Source organism: Panthera tigris, chromosome A1, assembly GCF_018350195.1.
Source record: "Panthera tigris isolate Pti1 chromosome A1, P.tigris_Pti1_mat1.1, whole genome shotgun sequence".
Taxonomy (NCBI): domain Eukaryota; kingdom Metazoa; phylum Chordata; class Mammalia; order Carnivora; family Felidae; genus Panthera; species Panthera tigris.
In genome coordinates this window covers 62,364,849-62,392,201 of record NC_056660.1, presented here as the reverse complement: position 1 = coordinate 62,392,201, position 27,353 = coordinate 62,364,849, and the positions used below count along the sequence as shown (strand labels likewise).

The 27,353-nt window shown below is 36.2% G+C and overlaps 1 long non-coding RNA gene across 1 annotated transcript; it reads left to right on the top strand.

Annotated features, from left to right (window-relative positions):
• The first annotated feature begins 258 nt into the window (after nt 1-258).
• Nucleotides 259-24,962, top strand: LOC122231054. Its single transcript, XR_006208168.1, has 5 exons — nt 259-346; nt 10,510-10,633; nt 18,889-19,006; nt 24,201-24,260; nt 24,467-24,962. It is a non-coding gene; the product is annotated as an uncharacterized LOC122231054 (long non-coding RNA).
• The last annotated feature ends 2,391 nt before the right edge of the window (nt 24,963-27,353 follow it).

Sequence of the window (27,353 nt, the reverse complement as noted above, 5' to 3'; positions counted from 1 at the left end):
TTTAGTTGAAGATAGATGTATTCATTTCAGAAAGATAAAAGGTCATGAAGAAAATGATAATTATTCAGAAACAGGAAGTGCGCCTGGGCGGCTCAGTTAAGCCTCTGACTCTTGGTTTTGGCTCAGGTCATGATCTTGAGGTTTCATGGCTGTGCACTGACAGTGCCGGAGCCTGCTTGGGCTTTCTCTTTCTTTCTCTCTGCCCCTCCCCCGCTCACGTGCGGGCGCACGTTAGCTCTGTCTCAAACTGAAAGAAAAAAAAAAACAGGAAGCAAGACCAGTCTAATGGCATAATTAGATATAGTTTGGTTTTGGAGAACACGATAAATGTTGAAAAAACCAAGAGGTAGGTACTTTAAGTATAGTTATTGATGGGCTATAATGTGAGAAGCATATAAGCCCAATCCAAATCATAGAGTTGGTCCAATTCTATTTAACAATATTTCTTGAACACACACAGATGAGGAGTTATTTAAAACTTAGAGGAATCACGACACTACATCTTTAAAATATTCAGCATAATGTTAATAGCTTGGCCTCTTGGTATTAGGCTCTCCAGGTTGAAATCCAAATTCTATTATATACCAATGTTCCGTACCTCCGTTTCCTCATCTTTAAAATATATTTTGGGTGATTTTTAAAAGTTACAGGAGATTAAAAAAAAATGAACATTTTTAAATGAAAATAACTATTAACTAGCTTTAATATCAATAGGCATAATACTCGCTCTAAGAGAGAGATGCAGGGGCTCAGTCGGTTGAGCGTCCGACTTCAGCTCAGGTCACGATCTCGCGGTCCGTGAGTTTGAGCCCTGCCTCGGGCTCTGGGCTGATGGCTCAGAGCCCGGCTTCCGATTCTGTGTCTCCCTCTCTCTGCCCCTCCCCCGTTCATGCTCTGCCTCTCTCTGTCTCAAAAATAAATAAATGTTAAAAAATAAAAAATAAAAAAAAAAGAGAGAGATGCAAAGTTCTGTGGAATTCAGAAAATAGGAAAGTTGCTCCTAATAAGATGGATCAGAAAAGACTTTTAATAAGGTGGGATTGAGCTGCACCTGTAACTAAGAAGCATTCTAACATGTAGAAATGGAGGGAAAAGGGCAAGAAGAAAGGGGGGGTGGAAAAGTAAGGATCTTTTAGAGCAGTCAAGTACACCCATTTTTCTGGATTGATGGTACCTGGCTTGAAAAGGTACGAGTTTAATTTATTCACCTTTTTCTGATTCATTGATTAAACCAATTTTTTCCCCAACTCTGTGTGAGCTATGAGGATGTAGAACGAGAAACAAAAATAAGGCAGGATGGAAAGATGCTTTGGACACAGATTGTAGGTTGCTGCACTGCCTGAGACTTCATAGTATTCATTCTCTAGATGAAAGGGGACTCTAATACACATGACACTGAGGATGAAAATAATAAGCAGTCACCTAATTAGAAGAAGTTGTGTAAGACATTTAACTCCACAACAAGCACCATCCCAGGAGGGCATGAAGAGGCTCTTGTAACCAAAGAGAGTCAAAAACACATTCTCATCCTCCTGGTGTACCTAATCTATTAGAATGGTTAAAGAACAAGGTGATAAAACATTTAATGAAATTCAGTTTAAAACTTACCACTGCCAACCAATATGACTGCTTGTTACATATTTCTAAAAAGGATTTATAGGAGATGAAACATTCCCTGGTAAGAATAAAGGTAAAAGGGAGCTTACGACAGGAAGATTTATACAAGCTTGCAAAGAAATGATTCCAAGGAAGACAGGTTAGCTAAACATGCATAGCCTTAGAAAGACCATAATTACAACATTGTATTCAGATAGTGTCAATGGATATATTATTACATAATATGATCTATGTATTCAAAAATATTCCCTACAAATATAAGACACATTTTGGGGAAAAAATGACTAATATGTAATCTCTTTTTCAATTCAATCCATGCCATGCTTATTCCAACAACTACAGTTCTTTCCAAATATTCGAGAGTATAAATGAATAACTATTTGCGTGTTGTCTTAGAAGGATTTGATTTGGAATACTGTAAAAAAAAAAAAAAAAAAAAAAAGCTTAACTGCAAAGGCATACAAATCCAGCTTGTATATGAAACTAAAATTAAATGGCTGGCAAGATTTTTAAGAATTTGTGTGTGTAAACATGATTGTTTCTACCCAGAAAATCTTCTGGAGATTTCTTTTAAGCATCAGCATTATGTTAAGAAACACTTGTAAGGCCTCCAATTCATCCCTAGAAAGCTGATGTGCTAAATGAACAACTGAGGCCAATTTAGTTCTACAGGGACATAAAAAGTACTTCTCTGAAAAAGCTGGTTATTTCTAATATAAAGGATCTGCTAAGGGGAAAGATTAGTGAGACAATAAAGATAAGAGAAGACAAGGTATAAATACAAAATGGCAGAAGAAGAAATAAATGTCAACAAATAAAAAATACTCTCCCTCAAGCAACAATGTATTCTCAAATATATTCAAGCAAACAGCACATATACTCATTTTTCCCTTTATAAATGATAGTGAAACAAGGAGAATGGCTTAGGAACTCAGAGTTGACAAGGATTTAGCAGCTGTGTATAAAAATGCGGTGTTTGGTTTCTCATAGGGAACCTTGTTTTAAGTTTTGATTCACAGTTTATGGGAATATGGGAATATGGAACATTTTAGCTTGGTTTAATGGTTAGAAAAAGAAAAGGAAATAACCTTTTGTCCTACATTCAGCTCTTGCAAGAATCCAGATCTTACCAGGAAAAGAATAAAAATATACATATGTAAACGCAGAAAATAATTGGCCAAACACAGATATTTAAAGCGTTTAAACAAAGTGTTGGCATTTCTTATTCATGGTCACCTTACAAAATTTACCTTAAAACAAATTTATTCAGAACAGAATAAAACTACTAATACATAAAAAATTATGAGACTCGGCTTATAAAATCAAAAGACATAAATTTGGCTGTCAAGATGCTATGCTGTGAATTGTTGAAGTAATGATTATTGCTATCTTTCCCATGACACCTCAGGTATTAAGAGAACCATCACCCCTCAATTTACATAATACACTGAATGCTGTGAAAGTGATGTTTATGCCCCAGCCAGTGGCAGAGTTAGGTAGATAATCTGTTTGACTACAAATGTAATGCTTTGATTTGCTAACCAACTCAGATGTTTTTTTTTCAATAGGAGCACAGTCATCAGTAGGCATATTTTAAGTTAAAGCAAAACATTCTGTTGTACAATTTTAGACATGATATTAAGTCTTTGTGCAGAATATCTCATGTCTCCTGTTAATCTATTTTTAATATCTCACTTCAAATATAGGACCATATTCCTTTCACCACTCCATTTCAGATCTTTCTTTAAAATCGACATAACATCACTGATAGGTGTGTGTATGTATTACATCTGAATTCCAAAATAAAATAGTAGGGTGAATTATTTTTTTAAACCACTAAATATAACGAAATTGAAAGCAACATATGGGAAAGGCAATGAAAAAGCAATCCTAAACCAACTGGTGGCTCTAGCCATGAGTTCTGAGACCTCGGAAATCAAATGATGTTTCTGTATGTTCTCTTATCACCAAGTTGGGAACATTCTTCGATTAACAAAAACCTATAAAAGTTTACATTCATGTAAGAAGAGAAAGGGACTCCTGTGCCCATCCATCTTTCTTTCTCTTGCTCTTATTCTCTCCTTCTTGTGTCATCTCTATACTGCTTATTCATCAACACTTGATCATGCATACTAAGCATAACATTACATGACATAAGGTCCCTTCTACATGGGACTGCATACTTCTATGATAGACCCTATAAATTAGACACAAAATTGAGCAAAAATTTTGAGTTTACATTTTCTGAATCATTCTTTCCACTTTAGGTTAAATATACAACTTGTTTCAAGCAAATGGTACCTACATATTTTTTCCTAGTGGTACTCCAAACTTGCCTCTGCTTGGGTAAATAAAGGTAACGATGTTACAGGAAACAGGATTTCCATTCAAAAAATAGGGCTCTAAACTATTGTATCTAAACACTACATGTATCTATGTATCTAAACATTATAAAGATAATGATGCTGTTTATACGTAGGTTATTATTTATAAAGTTAACCTAATGCAGGAGGATCTATAGCTCTTACTTTCTCTTGTGTTTCAAAATTAAGCACTGCTCTTTAGACAATGCTCACCAAACTTCATGTCTCTTAAAAAACTTTATAATAGGAAGTAGTAGAGAGTTCTAGTTTTATCCTTAGTTGATGACTTAAAGCACAAGTAATCTGAATTTTTGGCTGTGGTTGGATCTATTTGCTTTAGGAAAGAGATAAGCGTGTCTATATGAAAAGGTGTCCTACTTCCCCAAGGAGGGGACCTTGGTAGGCATGGAGAACATTGAATAAAAATTTGCATCTTTATCAATAACGTATTCTAGATCTATTGAAGTTTTTTTTCTATCTTTTCTCCCAGAAAAGCAAAAATTGCTCTGGAAATTTGAACTGGTATGTCAACGTAAGGTCTTAACATTTGGCGTAGATAGTACATGGCAACTGCGTAGGCCAATATTTTAATCATAAGCTGGCAGGTATAGCCTATAAAAAAATCTTCTTAAAGTAGAGCACACAGAATTGTTATCTGTAACTTGAGATGGCAACATATTTTTCACAGTATGCAATGAGTTTTTAAATCATTCACTATTTAGAAGATACTATTTAAAACTTATTAAATTGAGAAAAAAATTATAAAAGCTAGAATTAACGAATATGGCTAAATTATTTCACATATCTCCTCATAGCAGAGATACAGTAAGCCATACAAAACATCAACTTAAAGCAAATGAATATTTAAAGAAAAAATAAGATTCTTGAAATTTGAAATTTCCTACATAATCACGGAGTCAAAACATTTAATAGAAATAATGTTTTTTTATATGAGATATCTATTAGCTCATGTCAAATAGTACTAAGAATTTTTTAAATATTATTTTACTAACTATAAAATGCTTTGAATCCTTGCCATTAGAATCAGACATTAGTATATAAGAAGTATTATTCCAATATTGTTTATTCTGAAATAATTATCACATCAGGAAAACAAAAGAAAAAAGAAAACCTATGCTAATAGTATGTCGTCCTTGACTAACTGCCCAATTTCCTGTTCCTCCTTTGGAGGTAAACTTATTTTTCAATTCTAAATGTCTTTCCAGGCATCTTCCTGTGTTTTTTTTTAAATATCTTTTGAGATCATATGTATTTTCTTTGTCATTCAACTCATTCATAGGACATCGATTTACAAATATTAACCAAGTTCACATTCCTGTATTATTTGTATACTAATTTGTTTTAAAGCTCATCTCTTTTAGATAGCATAAAAGTGAATTTTGCCCGTTTACACTCTATTTGTATGAGCTGCCAAAATGAAATTCCACAGATTGAGTGACTTAAATTTATTTTCTCATGATTCGGGAGGCTAGAATTTAAAGATCAAGGTGTTGGCAGGTTTGGTTTCTTCTGAGTGCTCACTCTGGCTTGAGATGCCTGCCTTCTCACTATGTCCTCACTTCCCACTGTGTGCACCCATGTACAAATTTTCTAAGTACTAGTCGTGATGGATTAGGACCCACCCTTGAAACTTTAACTGTGTCTTTGAAAATTGTATATCCAAATATTATATTCTCGTGTACTAATGGTTAGCACTTCAATATATGAATTTGGGGGGAGGGGGACACAATTCAGTTTAGAACATTACCTAATGATCTCTGCCTTTTAACTGGAATGTTTGGTCTACGATTTAATATTATTTTTAATATACTTAAATTTAGGTCTGGGGCACCTGCGTGGCTCAGTCAGCTAAGTACCTGACTTCGGTTCAGGTCATGATCTCACGGCTGGTGGGTTCCAGCCCCGCCATCGGGCTCTGTGCTGAGAGCTCAGAGCCTGGAGTCTGCTTCAGATCCTGTGTCTCCCGCCCTCTCTGCTCCTCCCTCCCTCATGCTCTCTCAAAATTAAACATTAAAAAAATTAAATAAATGCATTTAGGTCTGCTACTTTGCCATTTTCTATTTGCCCTACTATATGTGTGTGTGTACATACATATAAAATTATATATATTTACTTTGGATTAATTGTATGTTGTTTACTACTTCATTTTAATTCCTTTATTGGCATTTTAGCCCTACCTCATTTCTGCACGTGTAGTGACTCAAGGGCTTACGATAGGTATCCTCCACTTGTCAGAGTTCACTGAGAGTTACCACTGTGCCCCTTCATATAAAATAACTTTGCAACAGTTAAGTACCATTTCTCCCATGGTTTTGCTATGATTTTTTTTCATTTTTTTTGTTTCAAATTTTTATTTAAATTCTAGTTAGTTAACATTTAGTGTAGTAGTAGTTTCAGGAGAATTTAGTGATTCATCACTTATGTATAACACACAGTACTCATCAAAACAGGTGGCCCTAATATTACATCTACATAGATTATAAGCTCCACAATATAACTTTATATTTTAGTTATATCTTTGGAATTTATTAATAAAGGACATTTATTTCTTTCAGTCACTTAATTCCTTCTTTCTTATGTCATTTTCCTTCAGCCCAAAATGCTTGTTAGATTTCTTAGAGCACAGGGATTTATCTTGCTACAAGTTCATGCTGTTTCTTGATTTCTAAATTTATTATTAATTAAATTTGGGTAAATTCTAGCTAGTATTTTTCTAACATGTTTCATACTCCAATCTCTAATTTTAAGATTGAAAATACACATGATAAAACGACTGATAATATCTCACACTTTATGTTTTTTTCTGTTTAGATTTACTGACTTCATCCTTTAATCTTCAAATAATTTCTCTGATCTTTTGATAGTTTTCTCTGCCATTTACCATTGGCTATCCATGTAATTTTTTAAAATATAGATATTTATGAATACAGATAATATACTTTAAGGTTTTATAGACATCTATTGTACTATTTCATTAGAGTATATTTCCATTATATGAGTTAAATAATCTTAACATTTGATATTGAATATAACAAAATTACTTAAGTAAATTTACAGATTTATTTAATGATGGAGCTGTAAAATAATATGAGTTAAATAATCTTAACATTTGATATTGAATATAACAAAATTACTTAAGTAAATTTACAGATTTATTTAATGATGGAGCTGTAAAATAACACTGGACTCTCAGCTGATTTTCTGATAAAAAGGGGCAAAGTTAAATTGGTATTAAACAATTAGAAGCAAAAATATTTAATACAGTATGCCTTAATAAAAAGCTGATGAAAAATTGTGTCTGATTCTAATACTCCCTAATAGACATTATTCAGCATAACTTAACCTTAAATCTTTTTTTCAAACATACATTAGCAAAGTATGAAATGTGTTAAAAAATATTAATCAATAATTAGTTTTCACTGTTATGTTAGTTCGTCAGCTTTTCTGCATATATTTTCTCAAGTCAATTAAACATTGAGTGTGTGCTCAAGTTCAATATTCTATCACAAATAACTCAATTACTGAATGCTTACGATGACATAAACAAGCAGTTTGTTGGTCTATCTTTCCATTATTTACCATTTAAAATCAGTGCAAGTGATATATATTACATGTATTTGAGCATATGGAAAATATCTCTTTCAAATAAAATTTTAATAGTATTTTATTTATTATATTTTTAAAATGGGAATTTAATAAAAAATTAGTATACAGAGAATTTTTTAATGTTCCAGACTTTCAATAAACTGAAATGCAATAAATATGATTCTACTTAAGGTCGGGGTACATGTTGCAAATACACTAAATTAGTAGCTATAGGGCTATGAATATTAGCATCTAAAAATTAAAATTCTGAATATTCTTACATACGAAAGAATACTATTTTGTCATTGCCCTCATTCTTACATAATGGCATGTTTGACTTAAAATGACAGCATTTTACAAAGGATAGAAAATTAATGCTCTAACCCACTCCTTTTTAGGATGGTATTGGGGTTAGGTCTTTAGGAGGTGGTTAAGTCATAAAAACTGAATCCTATGAATGGCATCAGTACCTTATAAAAAAGGATCCCAGAGAGCTAGCTTGTCCCCTCCACCATGAGAGGGCACAGGGAGACACTGGCAATCTGCAGCTGGAAGGCAGCCTTCCCCAGAACTTGACCATGGTGGAACTCTGAGGACTTCCAGCCTTCAGAACTATGAGGAATTTCTGTTGTTTGTAAACCATCCAGTGTATACAGCACCCTGAATGGTGCTAACCTAAGACACTAATCTGATGATGCTATGCAACTTGCCTGTGGTCATAGCTGAGAAGTGGCAGATAGGAGAGTGGAATTAGATCTCTGTAGAGCTAGTTCCAGAATACCAACCCCTTTCTAATTTACATATAACTTTTAAAAGAAGTTTGTTGCTTTTCCCTATTCATGCATATTAAATTTTTCCATCCAAATTAGCAAGTGCTGTACACAGAGAAGGAACGGCCAGTGTTCAAATAGAATCTGGCAAATGGGCGGTGAAAATAAAATTTCCTTCTAAAACCTAAGTTAAAACCTACATGAGTATGTGTATGTGAACATGTATTATTTTCTTGAAACAGTAAATATTCATATTAACATAAGTCATTTTCTACAGAACATTAAGATGATCATTCCTCAAGACTGTTTTTAAGTTTTATGCCATGTGCTCTTAAATACAAGATTATATTCATCATATCGTGATTTTAGTAAGATGACCTTGTTCCAATGCCTGCCATTAGATAGAATAAGGCTTGCTTCCTCCTAAAAGTAGTAGACATGAAAAGCAAAAACAAAAACAAAAAAAAACAACCCCAAAACACAGGTGTTGTAGGCAATCTCTAAGATGGCCCCAAAGATCTTGGCCCTCTGTTAGTCTCACCCTTATGTAATTGCCTCCAGTTGAGTGGGGACCGGACCTATTGACTTTTAACAAGAAGAATGCAGCCTATGCATCTCAGGCAGCCTATGGAGAGGCCTAGGTGGTAAGGAGCCAAAGCCTTCCATTAGCCATGTGCGTGAGCTTAAGAGAGTATCATTCTGCCACAGCCTAGTCTTAAGTTGCCTGAAGTTCAGTCCAACAGCTTGCCTGAAACCTCATGAAAGACCCTAAGCCAGAGGCACCCAGCTAAGCTGTACCCATATTCCTACACACAGAAACTATGAGGTAATAAGAATGTTGTTTTAAATCCTGAAATTTGGGGGTAACTTTTTACATAGTTGTGCAAAGCCCCTGTAATACAGTTTAACAGAAGCAAAACTAAAACTCAAGAGTATCATTATTTTCTTTCCCATTCCAAAAATACTGCTTTTGAGAACTAGCTCATAGCTAAAGGTCAAAATCAATCTTGGTTTTCCTTTTAAAAACTATCGTGTTTGCTTCCCAAAAGAGTATTTATATTTCCATAAACTTTAAGGCCACACTAGGTTTCATGTATGTTTTAAATAATAAAATCACTCTGCAAATTACATTGCTTTTTACTTCTTCTAATCACCTGGGATGATGGAAGAGAAATTATTTCCCAGCTGAGTTCCCTCGAAGTAACATGCCACAGCTAATCAGTGTTCTCGCTCTGTAGTTAGAGACTGTTAGCAAAGGGGTTCTGCTTTATGATGCTGCAGGGCCACCATTATTCACCCCTGGTTTAACACCATGTAGAGGTGGCAATAGGAAATCTAATGAAGAAACCATCAAGCCCGGAGTAGTAATTTCGGGAGAAATCATGCATGGTTGTTTGAATAGGGTTGAGTAAGAATTGACGTTTTACGTTATTGACTGTTGTATAGGTGCTTTACCCTCTCGTCCTTTGTACATTTATGCTACTGTGATTCCTTCTGTTTTAGTAGGCAATAGAGCATATTATCACCAGAGCCCTATCTTTGTGCCAGACTTTCTTCTGCAGCTGTTCCAGTAATATTTATTTATTTGTTTTACTAAGCAACAGTCTCTAAAAAGGCTCTGAGAGGCTTTGCTACTCTTGGTCTGGCTCCTCCCCCCCTCCCCCCGCCACCTTAAATCAGATTGCCTAGCTTAGAATACTCAGGGATTTTTTTTTCCCTTCTTTATCTGGAATATCTCTTCTTTCCTCTAACTGAAATAAAGTAGGACCTTTTACATATTTTATTAGAGTTGTGATATATACATGAAGTCAAATTCTCTTTTATGAAAGGTGAGCTCAGGCTTGTCAACAAAATTGAAGCAATGCTATTATAAGCACATTATAACATCTTGTCCTATTAAAAAAATTATATACTTGAACTTCAAAGGAGATCTAAGTAAACTTTCTTTAAACAAACTTGAAATATTGAATGTTTTTGTCTAGCTTTTAAAACTTTTTAAGTTCATAGGGAAAAAAACCCTACATTAATTTATAATACCTTTGTTATCTAATACAAATAGAAATATTTCTATTACTTTCATGTATCTTTTAAAAACTATAGAAGATAGAAATGCATTCTGTTTTATCAAGCTAAAAAGGATATTTCTATTTCAGGGATTTAAAACAATGATCGTTGGCATAAATGCCTGAAGAGAATTACTTAATCACCAACTGAAATTTAACTTTACCATTTTTAAAACCGTGATTCATCATTCTTGGTTGAAAATCTATAGCTGAGGTAACTATTGTTTATTATTTCCGAGTACTCTAGTCAAATGCCAGCATAGTTTTTTTTTTTTAACGAGCAACTCTTTAGAATAAATTTAACCACAAATCACCTACCAAATTAAAAACAAACCTAATTTCTCAAGTATCTAAATGCAAAATTATCCCAGTTCTTCCAGATCTAACTTCTGTAATTGTGTTTAAAATTTACACTCTGTTGCCCCATGGCAAGGATACTACAGCAGTATATTTAGCTGATGGGTCTCTAAGAGACCAATTGAAGCTATTCAGTTCAAATGGTAGAAAAGAATCCAACCCAGGTGACTTATTGAGTGATTTCTTAGCTTAATCAAGAGGGCAGCAAAAATAAGGCTGGTGATATTTCATCTGAGACATAATTGTTAAAGAACTAGGCTCATGGCTGGAGATTAAAGATGCACTGATAGAATACTCATTTCCTTATTCTCCCATTTAAATACCTATTTATCATTGTGGTCTATCTCCATCAATAACTGTAAACTTGTAAACATTCTCAGATTGCTCTTAACAGCGATGCTAAAAGCACAATATTGCCTAATGGGTCTGTGCCCCAATTTCAGTAGTCCTCTGGCTTGCAGAAGTAAAAAATTTCCTTTCTAGTAGTCCCAGAGTTGCTACCTTTTGAATGATGTCAAGTCCAACATCTGGTTTTTCTACTAGGTTCCCTTCCTAAAAAAATTCAACATGTTATTGAACAAGGCTTGAATGCTCCACAAAACTGTCCAGGGGATTGCCGACCTCCTTCAGAATTGTCGCTGCAGAACCTGGTGGGCCCCTGAAATCAACTGCTTGTTTCTCCTGTAGGTGTATGTTTCCTCCAAGCCATAGGCAGTTTCCCCCCCTTAACACATCAGACCATGTGAAGTCCAGACTCGGCTCTACATGTGACCCCAAAAGACAGAGACTGAATAGTAATAAGAGAAACACAATGAGAACATGGTACACACTGGTCGTAAGTAGTTACTTCTTCCAGGCAGTTCCTAAATTTGCAACCTCAGCCTTGAATTCAACACAACCCAGATAGGGCAAATAAGTCTGTCTTTACTCACTGTATTATTTTAGTAGTCCAGGAGGGAGAAAATGGTGACTCAGATACATGTGTATTTCTAAACACGTGTATATATTTGAAGTGAATACTGGATTTCTTGACGGATTGCAGGTAGAAGTGGAAGCTGATCAGATTAGCATAGAACTCTATGATGGAATAGGTGTGGGAAATAAAGCTCTTTTCATGGTTTTGAAAATCTGGAAACCCTCTCTCACCCACAAAGCATTGCTATTCCAGTTTTCACCTAATACTGTACAGACTCATAAAGGGCTAGAAGGAAATGCCCCATTTCAGTACCTACCTTTTCATGGTAAGTCCATTCCCTTAAAAGCTCAAATGCTTAAACCATAATAATTCTTGTTTAAAGGGACAGGCTGCAATTTGCTTTAATAAAGTTACCTAAGTAGAGAGATTTTAAACATGTTTTATGTTAAAATCTATGTTTTAACATAGATTTTTAACATTTAACATTTTTAAAAGTCAATAGCTGGATGCCTGTTTAAATGGACATGTAAAAAGCACAATGTTAGAAAGCATAGTGAATCAGCCATGAAATCCCATCAATATAGTCTGTTACTACCTTCTGTAAAATGGCTAGACAGATTTTCATTGATTTTATTTTTCATTGAATTTAGAGTGCAGTTTCCTAATAATACTTTTGACTCATCTTAAGTATTCTCCCCAAGATAGAGGCAGACATTCTTCAGCAAACCCAACACTATGGCATAGGGGAGACCCTGATGATGCATTGCTAAGAGATCTCTCAATGGTTATTTCTTCAGTGGTCTTCCGGACCATGATTTGTAAATGCCTTCCCAAACTCCTTTTTCTTTCTTCACAGCTTTATCACTATCTGGCCAAGTTATGAATTTACTATTTTACTTTTTTTTTTTTGCCTGCCTCTCCTTCCTCGGATCCAGAATGGAGGGCAAGTTTTGCTATGTGTTTTGCTTACCACGGTATGTCCAGCAGAGACTAGCACCTCATACACAGAAAGCAAGCACTTAGATCTCTTGTGAAAGGTGTACATGGATGAATAAATGCTCCATATTATTTCTGGCTGCAGTCACTAGTAAAATCAGTCATTTAGCTTCTGCTCCAGCCTTAGCCCTTTAAAGACAAAATAGGGAAATGTCAACTTCTTTGTCACTTCTGACATTCCTGAACTAGTGTGTGATCAATGATTATGTTAGCACACAGGCTACCATTGTACCTCATCAGTAACACAACATCAGGAATAGGGTCAAGGAATGAATAACAAAATACTTAAAATTACAGATGGAACTTACAGTAAAAATAAAATTACTTTCTATGCTGCATGTTTTAAAATTCTGCCAGTTAAAAGGCATATTCTGAGGAAAATAGTACAATATTCAGTGATGGATATGACGGTCATTAACTGTAATAAGGCAATTAAGAACTTTGAAATATTTTTATTTTTATTGTTTGTTTATTTTTGAGTGAGAGAGAGCGCGCGTACAAGAAGAGGAGGGGCAGAGAAAGAGGGAGACACATAATCCGAAGCAGGCTCCAGCTCCAAGGTGTCACAGCAATGGAGCCTGATGCAGGGCTCAAACCCACGATCAGCTAGATCATGACCTGAGCAAAGTCAGACGCTCAACCGACTGAGCCACCCAGGAGCCCGAACTTTAAAATATTTTAATAATTAGCAAAATAGATTAGCAGTTAATAGATGATAATATTATGATAACTTTGTATGGTGACAGATGGTGACTTATTGTAGGGATTGTTTCCTTATCTATAAAAATATCAAATCTCTAGGATGTACACCTGAAACAGAATATCGTATATCAAATATACTTTGTATATCAATTATACTTTTTATACTAAAAAAGAGACTACATTACCTAAGCAACTTATTATGAATAGCCTTTCATGCAAACTTAGGTTTATAAAAAGTTTAGAAATTATACTAGACCCAAAATTAAAAAGAATAACTATATTTATCTCAGAGTCATTTACTTCCACTCAGACCATACTTGTTTCAAGAAAAGTCCTACTGAAAATTCTTCACATAGTTGACAATGAAATGAAGTTAAAACAGTAACTTTGCCACCTCCAATTTCCCTGAGAAAAATTGCCAAAATCACTTAGGACATCTGTAATAAATTATCTCTCATCTGGTCTGAAAAGGAACATAAAAGTACAAAAAAACTGAAGAGTTAAAGTAAATGAGGTACCAAGAACATATTTTGTTTCCACAAATGAAACTGCATAACAAGCCTTCAAAAACGCATTGAGTTTAAAATATGCTTAACAACAATAGTAAACTTGCTCTAAAACAATTCCTTAGAGTGTTCAGTTTATGGAGGCTAAAACTTTAATCGAATTTGCTGAAATAATTGTGCTAGAACACCAAATATTTTGACTAATTAAGAACAAGTTGCTTTTGAGAGCTACCTAAAGTACAAATGAAACAACTTGTTTTCTTTAAAAACTGATGTTGAAAAACATTTTGTTTCTGAACAATTTCTCCTGCAAAAATATGTTTAGTGATATTTAGTGAGCCAGCTGCAAATCAGCGTGTACTGGAATGTGCAACTGTAAAAAGCATAGACAGCGAGTGTAGCCTGCAGTGTTAAGAACTTAACTCCTGCACTATGTATCATCAAACATTTAAAATTTTACAATTTTAAATAGTAAAATTGGACTTAAAATGTTTTGATAGTTCTAAATTCTTTATCACACATGTTCTTTCTTTAAATTATATGTCAAGGAATATACGGATTGATTTTCAGATGCAAACATTCATCTTCCAGCAAAAACCATTGTTGGGTGATACAATAAGTAGTTTCAGGCTTGAGCTCTCCACTCTTAACTCCATGCAGATGCTCTGAATTTTATACTGAGCTTGATAATGTGGCCCTCCCACCAGGACAACTCTATTTAGAGGGATTCATGGTGAGTAGCAGCACATGGAATTTATTTAACAATGTTTTATGATTTGTTATTGCAGCCAAAGTCATGCCAGCTTGTCTACAACCCTTATTGTCCTTTTCAAAGCATTAGCTTGACCCATGTTATTGTCACAAGGAGAAAATCTTTGCTACTGGGTTGTTTTATATAATGTATTAGGGAATGGCCTTTGAAAATGGCACAGCTTCTTTGATAAGAGCACAGGTTTCAAAAAAATGCAGTTGTTAAGTCATCTTATTTTCATACATACTATGATGCACGGTGAGCATAAACATTTTAAGAGTAGGAAATTTGCATGATAAAACATTGAAATTAGCATTTTATCAAGAAATAAATTTTGCTTAGTTTTCTCTTGGTCACGCTGCTCTTCAACCTGATTGATGAGAATGATCTTGGTCAGCAATGTAATAATTTTTTCATGTACCATTGACTTCCAGTAAAATCAAGAGAGACGATCTTGTTTAAAATTAGAATTCTTGTTTGAAAGCATTTAGTGAGGTAACAATGTTTTTGCTGGCTTTGGTTTGATGGGAGGTATGGACATTCAACAGTATTTATATGTATTATAGAGAACTACAACAGAAAGTATCTAGAAATTATAATTATCTTTATTTCTGTATTTTCTATGGAAATATATTAGAAAGCATCTATAACCTATGTAAAAAACATTTTATGTGAAATTTTTATAGAGTAAAACTTTTTATATTGAAATCTAAAAACAAAACAAAAAAAACCCCTCAATCCATTGTATGAAATTTAAAACAAAACAAAACACAGTATTGGCTATATCTTTTAACATATTTGGGCCTCAATTTTAGGTATTTATGAAAAAGAAAAACCTCTAAATCTTAAACCTTGCTCCTTATTACAAATCAAAATCATAGAAAGTTGAACATACTTTTGAAAATTACTCATGTTTTTGGCTTGAGTAAGCCTCAGCCATCATTATCACCTCCAAATGTGAAAGGCTTTTTTTTTTTGTACTGTAAAAAATACTAACATTTTTCTCTGCAAGTAGTATCAGACTGGGTTTGGTTGAGAAAAAAAAAAAAAACAACACTACAATTATTATGAGATAATATAATGAGAAATTTCATGTAGGAATCAGGGTTTCCAACCTTGCAGAAGGAGCTGAATGAAGTTCTAAAGATTAGGAAGGCGGCAGCCAGCAATGAGATACCACAACCTGCTAACTTGCTACAAAAGAGGAGGTGCTGGCGTAGAGGGAGGGAGGCAGACACACAGAGCAGGGAAGCCTGTAAACTGCACGGCAGGAAGCGCTCTGGCAACATGCCCCATCAGGGGCCGGTGTGACACTGAAAATCCTGACTTCCACTAAACGTCCACTTTGCAAATCTCTCATTGGTTCCTCTCCTCAGCAAATAACCATGAGCAGCACAGAAAAGGAATTCCGAGAAATGGAATGGCAGCTTTTGAAGAAATCATTGATGGTGCTAAGGGGACAACCACCACTCCCGTGTCAAAAATACCCTAATGGTGTATTTTTAGTATATTCACAGTACATATCATTGAAGTAAAAATATTAAATTCCCAACATTCTCTAGACTTTGTCCAGAAGAGAAGGGGCCTGCAAAGGGGATGGCGAAAGCAGAGTCCTGTGGAAAGGGGCAGAGACGTGCGTCAGGTGCTTATGAAAGCTTTAACTTGGGGCATCTGGGTGGCTCGGTTAAGCTTCCTACTCTCTTTCTTCTCCGATCACGATCCCACCATTGTTGAGTTTGAGCCTTGCACCCACCTCCGCGCTGATAGTATGGAGCCTGCTTGGGATTCTTTGACAGCAGAGCCCGATGCAGGGCTCAAACTCCTGAACCGTGAGGATGTGACCTGAGCCAAAGTAGGCTGCTTAACCAACTGAGCCCCCCGAGTGCCCCTGTGTGTATCCACTTTGAATTAAAGCTTTCTGTTTTTAAGTTTATTTTTGAGGGAGAGAGGGAGAGAGAGAAAGTGCACACAGGGCACTTTTAATTTTAAAAATTAAAAAAATTTTTAACGTTTATTTTTGAGACAGAGACAGACAGAGCATGAACGGGGGAGGGGCAGAGAGAGAGGGAGACAGAATCGGCAACAGGCTCCGAGCCATCAGCCCAGAGCCTGATGCGGGGCTCGAACTCACGGACCGTGAGATCATGACCTGAGCTGAACTCGGATGCTTAACCGACTGAGCCACCCAGGCACCCCTAAGTGAATCTTTTATATGGAAATCTTAAAGTTAAAATTAGTATCTGGCAATTATGCTGTTCTTTTAATTTTTCCAATTATTCACTCTGCAGTTGTTGGTGTTTTTTTTCCCCCCTCACTCCTTTAGCCTTTATACCCCACCAGCAACCCTCAGTTTGTTCTCTGTATTTAAGAGTCCCTTATGGTTTGTCTTCTTTTTATAATTTTGCTTCCCTTCCCCTAAGTTCATCTGTTTGGTATCTGAAATTCCACATAGCAGTGAAATCATATTTGTCTTTCTCTGACTTATTTCACTTAGCATAATACACTGTAGTTCCCTCCACATTGTTGCAAATGCCAGGATTTCATTCTTTTTGATCGCTAATACTCCATTGTATTATATATACCACATCTTCTTTATCCATTCCTCAGTTGATGTACTTTTGTGCTCTTTCCAAACTTTGGCTATTGTCAATAATGCTGCTATAAACATTGGGATGCATGTGCCCTGGGCTGAGAATTAAGATAAAAAAGCTGCCAGGTCACAAAGATACAAAGGAGAACCACTCTAAAGCTCACTGGTAGTAAGTGGCCAGCTATTTCACAGAAAATGTTAAAGACAGTTTGCTTGCAATTGATTGATTGAAACTATTTTTAGTAAATTCTGTGATTTTTATTAATAGACTGAGGATATAGGTCTTATACATGGGAGGGATATCACAATATAAATTTATATGTGGTAAAAAAAAAAAAAATCAAAGAATGGGCATATAGGGAAGGAACAAAACTTAGAAAACACCTGAATGTGGTCAGAATAAAGACATTTTCCTTTAGGAGTCTGAGAGATTTCCACTTAGGAAAAGGGAAATAATGAAAGAACAATGGATTGTTGATTGAAGAGCAGAGATCAGAGAGACATCCATGTCTATCTATTTCCTCTACTTAACAGTCATGTTTGAAATGAGTCACAGGGATTTTTCAAATGTCCTGACTTTCAGAAGCCCTTTAGGGTTTTGGTGTAAACGATTTCCTGCCGAACCATATGGTAGCACTAGTGTTCTGTGTTGGATGTAGGCCTATGTACACAAAAAAGCATCATGATTTAAAAAGTGATAGTGCAAACAATATTTGCCAACAGTGAAAAACGCACTTGTTTTTTTTTTAAAGAACAGTAATTGTTGTGGTCCTGCGGAAGGATATCAGCTTTTAAACTTCCTCTAGCATAAACTTAAGCCTAATAACCTACTTATGAGGCCATAATAGTATCGTGTCTTCAAATTAGGTGGAAGGTCCGTGGAAACTTTTAGCAATGCATCTCACTGATACTAAAATTGTATTACCCATTACAAAATAATTGTACCTGGAGGAGCGATAGAGGACACAGTTAATTGAACTGTATTTCTAAGTGGTGCACATTTATGGAACATTTACCTTCTCAGAACCCTGGAAAATGCACGTATCTAAAAACAATTCTAGTCATAAGGAAAAGTGGAAAAAAAACAAAATAGAATCTGTTCCATATATAATTAATTCATTTACATAATCGAGTCATCTAGTTTCAAAATTTCATTTCTCCTTGAAACTCATTCCAGAAAAAAAAAGGAGAGGGGGGAAGACAGATATAAATAGGTCTTGCACCTGGGTCTATTTCATTTTACTGAAAACAAAGTATTTGTTCCTGTAATTGCTTTACTGGTTCCGGATAATGTTGCATTGGTAAGTAATTTGAGTTCACTTAAAAGGGATTAAAAAAAAAAAAACGTTAATTACATTTGGGTTTTTATAATCATCATCCTTAGGTTAAAAACAAAAAACAAAACTCTATCAAGTGTCCAGGGTGACTTGCGGCTCTCCTTAGTTCCCCACAAAAACACTTACAATATTGTCTCGTCAAATAATTCAGAGACAAAAAGCCCAGCACAAAATTTAAAACTGATGCTCATCTTACTTACCATGGTACATGGCAGAAAGCTCAAAGTTAGAAAGCAGATGTTCTGTCATGCTAATTTAACATACAGTTGTGAGAATGTAACTACTTTGAGCCTTATCTTTTTGTTAATTTTTAGATCCACGAGAGATCCTTTTGAGGGCAACATTTTCTAGTTCTATCACTTTGTGTTATTTGCAGAACCTACACTGTTTGTGTGAGTTTCAAAAAGACCATGCTTCTAAATACAGAAGAAGGTAAGCCCGAAACTACAATCCTTGAAAGTAAAAGAGAATACAGGAGAAATTCTCCTAGAGATATTTAAGGAAGAGATTCCTAAGGTCTTACAAAAGGATTCAGACTGGAAAGGAGATCCAACATGGCAGATGAGGGGAACCTGAAGTTCCCTCCTCCCTCAAACACAGCAGTGTCAAGGTCAAAGGACTTTGATTGCAAGAGTCTGGGCTGCAGAGTGACAGAGACATTTTCAGGGGCCCACAGAGACAACTTTGCAGGCCATAGGTGCATGAATGCTAACTGGGAAAGATAAAAAGTCACCGTAGACATGGGGGGGAGGGATCCCCTTCTGTGGAGAGACAAAGGGAAGAGAAAGAGAGGCTGTAGAAGTGTAGGGCTGTATTTGGACAAGAAAAAATCCATGGACCTGGGACAGGGAAAGATCCAATCTCTAACTTCAGGTCTTTCTCTGGACTGGGGAGGGCTGCCCAGTTCACCCACCTGGGGGGGGGGGGGAGCCAGCCCTAGGCCCAGTAACTAGCTCAGAGGTGCAGTCCACAGTGGGAGAAAGCAACACCCTCCCTGGAGAACATTCGAAGGACAAAGACTGCCTGCCCCCGCCAGCCAGAGGCCATTTATTGGAGGGGCAGAGCAGCACTTTCCCAGACCTGGGGTGCAGAGACATTGGGGTTTAGATCCCAGCTGAGCACTAGCTTGGGAGTCAGCAGAGTGGGACAAACTGCCTCATTCATGCCCATGTGGCAGTGGGAGGAGCCCCTCCATTGGTGGGGTGGAGTGGCACTTCCCTGAAACCAGGGCACATGGAACAGGACCCTTCAATACATCTGAATTTGAATCCCACAGAAGCCCCAGGGAGGCACCGGAGACTTGGAGGGGGGTGGGGGGGGAAATGGCCTGCTAGAGCCCACAGGGCCCTGTGAGGACTGCCTGAACAGAGTGGTGTGGGACACCTGATCCTGGGAGGAGAGACCAGGGTGTTGCCATTTTTCTCCCCATCACCATCAAGGTGAGGCTTCAGGGAATGGCAGGCAGGGGGCGGGGGACCACAGTGGAGGCAGGACACACATACACCAAACCACGCCCCTCCACTCCTGGTAACTGTGTATCTACTGGAGCCAGATACACGCTGACCAGACAGCCCCTCCTCCAGACCAGTGCTGTTGCATTGCCTGATTTAATTCTCGAAAAATTCTTATTATATATATATATATATATATATATACATATATATATGTATGCATATATGCATATGCACATGCATATATGCATGTATGTATATATACAATGTATGTATATATATATATGTATATGTATATGTGTATATATATATATATATATATATATATATGTATTTCCTCTTCTCTTCCTTCCTTCCTCTAGTCTGGTTATTCTAATTGTTGGTTTAAGCAGACATATATAATCTATTCTCTTGATACATATTCTACACCTCCTTCTTTATTTTCCTTTCTCTCTCTCTGGACTAAACCATATAGTTTCTCTGGTCAGTTTTCTTTTCTTTTTCCCTGATCCTGTCATTTCTCTCTTTGTATGGGATAAAACTTCTTCCATCAGCACTGCCTCCACCTTGTTGTATACTTATAGCTGGTGTTTCTGTTTTTTTGTTTGTTTTCCTTTCCAGGGCTACTTCAGTGAAAAAAATCAATGCCCACCTAGCAGAGGGTCCAAAACATCATTATGGATAGGGAGATAAAGTAACCAAAGTCACAACAACAGAGAGCAGGTAACACACTCCACAAAACACCTCCTGAAGGGCCAGGCCCTAGACAGCATATGACCCCTTCTTTAATATAGTAGTGCTCACAGGTTCAGGGCACATAACAAGCTTTTAAAACATATAAGGGACAGAAAACTAGCCAAAATGACAAAATGGAAGAGTTCTCCTCAAAAGAAGTTCCAGGAAGAAATGCTAAAGGATTGCTCAAAACAGATATAAACAATATAACTGAACAATAATTTAGAATAATGGTTATAAGATGAATTGCTGGGCTTGAAAAAAGTATAGAAGATAGAGCATCTATTGCTGCAGACATCAAGGAACTAAAAATTAGTCATGATGAATTAAAAAATGTTGTAAATGAGGTGCAAAATAAACTAGAGGCAGTGACAGCAAAGACTGAAGAGGCAGAGGGGAGAATAGGTGAAATAGAAGATAAAATTATGGAAAAAGATGAAGCTAAGATAGAGATAAAATAATTCTGGACCATGAGGGGAGAATTAGAAAACTAAGTGATGCAATCAGATGAAACAATATCTGTATCATAGGAATTCCAGGAGGAGGAGGAGGGAGAGAGAGAGAAAGGGGCTGAAGGTATACCTGAAGAAATGATGGCTGAGAACTTCCCAAATCTGGGGAAGGAAAGACATTGAAATCCAGGAGGTACAGACAACTCCCTTCAGACTTAACCTGAATTGACCTTCTGCACAACGGGTCATAGTGAAACTGGCAAAATACAAGGATAAAGAGAGAATTCTGAAAGCAGCTAGGGATAAATGGGCCTTAACCATCTACAAGGGTAGACACCTAAGGGTAGTAGCAGACCTGTCTACTGAAACTTGGCAGGCCAGAAAGGAGTGGCAAGAAATTTTCAATGTGAATAGGAAAAATATGCAGCCAAGAATCCTTCATCCAGCCAGCCTGTCACTCAGAATACAAGGAGAGATAAAGGTTTTCCCAAACAAAAACTGAAGGAATTCATCACCACTAAACCAACCCTACAGGAGATCCTAAGGGGGACTCTGTGAGTGAAATTCTGCAAGGACCATCACTACAAGCATGAAACCTACAGATAACACAATGACTCTAAATCCCTGTCTTTCAATAACAACACTGAATGTAAATGGACTAAATGCTCCAATCAAAAGACATAGGGTATCAGAATGGATAAAAAAAACAAAAACAAAAAACAAGACCCATCTATTTGTGGTCTCTAAGAGACCCATTTTAGACCTGAGGACACCTTCAGATTGAAAGTGAGGGGATGGAGATCTATCACGCTACTGGAAGTCAAAAGAAAGCTGGAGTAGTCATACTTATATCAGACAAACTAGGCTTTAAATTAAAGGCTGTAACAAGAGATGAAGAAGGGCATTATATCATAATTACTGAGTCTATCCATCAAGAAGGGCTAACAATTATAGATGTTTATGGACTGAATTTTAAAGCACCCAAATATGTAAAACAATTGTCACAAACATAAGCAATCTTATTGGTAGGAATGTGGTAATTGCAGGGGACTTTCACATTCCCCTTACAGCAATGGACAGAACATCCAGGCAGAAAATCAATAAAGAAACAATGGCCCTGAATGAAACAGTGGACCAGATGGACTTGACAGATCTATTCACAACTTTTCATCCTAAAGCAGAATTCGCATTCTTCTCAAGTGTACATGGAACATCCTCCAAGAGAGATCACATACTGGGTCACAAAACAGTCCTCAATAAATATAAAAGAATCAAGATCATACCATGCACATTTTCAGATCACAATGCTATGAAACTTGAAATCAACCACAGGAAAGGTTTTGGAAAACCTCCAAAAGCATGGAGTTTAAAGAACATCCTCTGGGTCAACCAAAGAAGAAATTTAAAAATATATGAAAACAAATTAAACTGTTCAAAGCATCAAAAAAACAAGGAAAATAGAAATAGTCACTTCCAGGTGGAGTCTAAGAGACCTAACTAAATGTTATCTAGTATCTTAGATGTAATTCTGGAACAAAAAATGTACATTAGACAAAAACTAAGGAAATATAAATATGAGCTTTGACTAACCAGAATTATCAATATTGACTCACCATACTAACATGTAATGCTAATAAAGTGAGTGAGGTGTGAAGTATAAGGAAGCCATCTGTACTATCTTCACAATTTTTCTGTACTTCTGAAGCTGTTCCAAAAATAAAGTCTATTAAAGGGGAAAAAATCTTCTGGCTTTGAACATGTCAAATCTTGTTCTCACTCACTACCCATATATATCTTGTGTTAGGTAACCTCTGGCATTACACACTTATTGTAACGGCTGAGAAAGTGCAATGGGCAATAAGAATATTCCCGGAAGCCATCCATTTACAGAATGCTAGTAATAATCTATTTGAGAATCACCTAACATCCAATAAATTCAAGCTATATGTATTGCCAGGTCTATTTTTCCTTTGCCAGACTCCTAAAACGCTTGCAACAACTCTAATGTGACCCGACATAAGCGAAGCGTGGTAGAGTGGAAGTCACTGTAGAAAGAGGCAGTGCTCTTGACAGAATGCAGTTAAAATGCATTATTTCCATGACTTTTTAAAAGGATATGATAGGTTCAGCTTCTGGAAATACCAAAGTATCACATAGGAAATTAAAACATCTTTCAAAGACAATTATGCTTTCTTACTAGACAAATTATTATTTTTTTTATGTAACTCAAGGTGCTCGAAAGTGAACAAAACTAGTTAGAGACCACATATTACATGGTCCTTAGAAGAGAAAGAGACTGTCTATAACTAGATCTATCCAGCTTTTTTTTTTTTTTTTTTTTTTTTTTGCTAAGCCATGCCAGCAATAGAGCTCTCAAATGGTGAAGTCCCAATGAACCGAGAAGTCAGAGGCCACAGTTCAAGGTCAAAAGCAGAGGGAAAGTGAAGAGAAAATGCTATTTGAAAAGAGAGTCATAAATGTAAGCTCCCCAAACCCACATTCAAGATTCCCCAGACCTTTAGCTCTTCCTTGAACTATGCACATGTTGGGGGAGACCCCAAGCTGCTCAGAAAAAACAATAGTGGGAAGGCTAAGAGAACAGAGTATCAACAGGCACTGAGTACTAAAGGAGGCAGAATTTAGAGTGTAACTCCTGATAAAAGTCTTTTTGAAGAAATTATAAGGGGATTCTGAAATTTATATGAAAATGTGTACACTGAAGATTGCCAAAACAACCTGGGGGAAAAAAATACAATAGGCAGGGTGTTTGCCTGAGTGGGACAGAAGCCTTGGGGGCACAAGTAACTTGCTGGCATGATAAGAATGTTATGTATTTTGATATGATTACTAGTTACATGAGAATATAAGTTTGTCAAAATTCATTGACCTCTACATTTTAAATCCATTCACTAGATTTTTGCAATTTAATCTTCAATTAGAGTGCTGGAAAATAATAAGGCAATTTCAATACACTTCGTGTCTTTACAGGATCTTGTGCAAGTGAGGAGCTCTGAACCTTCACCTTCAATAGCTTCATGGAAAACTATGGTTGGTGGTTTATTCCGTTGTGCCCTCTTGTTTCTGTCCATGCAGGCACTGGTGTGGGCAGCTCTCTCAGTTACTTCTGCAACTTCCACCTCTTCTCTTCCCCACCTGAGAGGCCCTGTAAAGATTTGGCTGATCTTGTGCTTTTCTGGAGCTCTCAGAAATTTAGCAGAGTTGTGACATGCTCCATTCTCTGTGCTTTTCTACAGATCAGGAAAAAGTCATACTACTTTACTTTCAATGCTGGAGACATCTGAATATGATAGGAGGTCAACAAGTTGCATTTGGACCATCTACCTAGACATACCGTGCTAACATTTCTTCTACTCTGGTCTGATGGTGCCCTTAGAGGAACTTGGGACTCTTGCAATTTCTTTGCTAACTGCAGTATAAAGGCACAGGTGCACTGGATCTTCAGGCCTCCAAGATTTTAAAAAATTATTTCTTTAGTTAGGCTAATCTAAAAATCCGAAGAATACAGGGCATAAGAATCTCTCCCGTCACCGAGGCCTTCCCTTGGGGGTAAAGATTCGACTTCTGAAGCCTCATTCTACTTCTTAACATCCATGTAACCTGGGAAAGGTACCTTATTTCAGGTCTGTGTAAGGTTTTTTTATAGTACCCCAGTACAGCTTTATAAAATGTGTATGACCATAGCATGTACCTCCTTGTGTTTTACAGAGGATTAAATGAAATAATGTAAGATACTTTAAAAACTCAATATTATAGAGTAAAAAGTCAAAACAAATTAATACTATTACTTACTCAAACTATAGTTTTGAAAGAAATGAGGTTTTTTTTTTTTTTAACCAGTATTACAAAATTCTGTGGTGACTTATTGAAGTGTTGTCCATAAAATATCTTAACATATGGATGCATGAGGAACAAAAAATATATAGGGGAAAACACAATAGTGTAATATATAAAAATATTACCCTGATTCATTTATTCAGGCCACTGTTTTCTATGTAGAGAAAGTGACATCCATATAAAGTTACTGGAATAACACTGGAAAATAATGCACTCAAATTTCCTAGCACAATGACTGATACACAGTAAGCACTCAATAACATTAAGTGAACGGACTTGTACAATCATTTTTTTCTCATGAACCCAGAGAAGAACTCATACAGGAAAACATTCATCAAGAATAAAATGGGGATGCCTGGGTGACTCAGTTGGTTAAGCATCTGACTTTGGCTCAGGTCATGATCTCACAGTTCGTGAGCTCGAGCCCACATCCGGCTCCAAACTTATGGTGCAAAGCCTGCTTGGGATTCTCTTTCCCTCTTCCACCTGCCTACCCTTTCCCTGACTTGCTCTCTCTCAAAATAAATAAACTTACAAAAAAATATATATAACAAGGGCCAATAGTTATTTATAAAAGTACTGACCCAAGTAAACTAACCATTTAATAATACTGAGCCCCTACCTTTCTCACTTAATAACTTACACCAACATACTACAATTTCATAAAGTCTCAGTATACAAATTATCTGAAACAATCCTAAAACCTGTGAAATAGGCATTATCTCATAATGAAAGGTTACAAGTCCTGTGGAGGTGACACAGCTAAGCATCAGAGCTAGAATGAAAACCTGTGAATCTTGTCAAAGTCTCTGGGCTCTTCTACCAGTGCAGAACTTTTTCACTTGCAAAAATAGAGCAAGCTATTTCCAGGCCTTCCCAACTAGTCCCAATTAGGACTCCCCTGAGAGCTCTCTCTTATCCAAGTTTTTTCTGGCTTGTTCTTCCATGAAAGTTTTTGCCCCTTATTTTTCTAATTAGTTTTGAAACAGAGCGATCTTGTGCATTCTTTTCACAGGGTCTGAACTAGCGCAGAGACTAAAAGAAAGGTGAAAATATGTTGTGGGGATGGGAGGTATGAGCACTTAAGAAAGAGAAATAAATGGAATTTAAATGGGTATGTCGGTTCAGAAATGGGCAGGCAAGAACCAAGAAAATAGTTTTCATTTATCTTTTTAATCAAAGCCTGCATTTGAGGAGATGAGGTCCATCGTTCAAGGAGGAAGGCTAAGGACTCTGTAATCACTAGATATTAATCTATGGTAGAACTGACTCTACTGTCCACGTCTTCCCTAAAATGGGGCAAATTCATCTTTTAAAGACACATCTTTAGTTTACCTTCTGGAAAGATGAAATTTTATATCTAGTTACTCTGATACTTATCAGATCTCAGATTTGGCCAATGTTCATTTGTTCTTTTGTACAAATATTGCAAATTAACCACGATATCGACCAATAATGAATATCTTTAAAAACAGAGGGCCTGTGAACCGGGATGAAAAATAATACTTAGTAATGGGAGAAATATTTCCTATATTAGTGTTGATATATGAGAAGTTAAAATGGGTTTTCTACTAGTTACACAGAATTTTAAGGTTCTGACCAACACATGATATTGCAAAATAATGGGTAGGTTTTAATAAGTTCAAGTACTCATTAGGATACACTAAAGTTATCTATATGAAAGCATGTTATTTGGTTTGCTATATCTTATTGAAAAATATAATTATGAAATCAAATGCAGAAGTGTTTACTGTTCTTTAACAGCACAATATTCATGATTAAAGAGTCATGGAGTATTATATACTGAAGTCCTGGCATTTAAATACAAAGTTAAGCAGGGTTTCAAGTGTCCCACTTTGTCTCGGGTCATGATCTTGCGGTTCATGAGTCTGAGCACTGCGTAGGGCTCTCTGCTGATAGCTTGGAGCCAGAAATCTGCTTAACATTCTATGTCTCCCTCTCTTTCTGCCCCTTCCCCACTCATTCTCTTTCTCTCTCAAAAATAAGCATTTGAAAAATTTAAATACAAAATTAAGTATCACTAACACCTTTGTTAGAGGGGATAACATGAAGGGTCTGAAGCTAGTCTTGCTATGACAGGAATTGAAAATGCATCCCCAATCAGTTTTTAATGATTCCATGCCTCAGTCAACAGTGATATAAAATAACGTGGGGAGGTCTAAATTATATTATAAAACAATTTATTCATTGGTTAGTATTTTGTAAAAAAACAAAAAAAACAAAAAAAACAAAAAAAAAAAACAAAAAAAAACAAAAAACCTATAG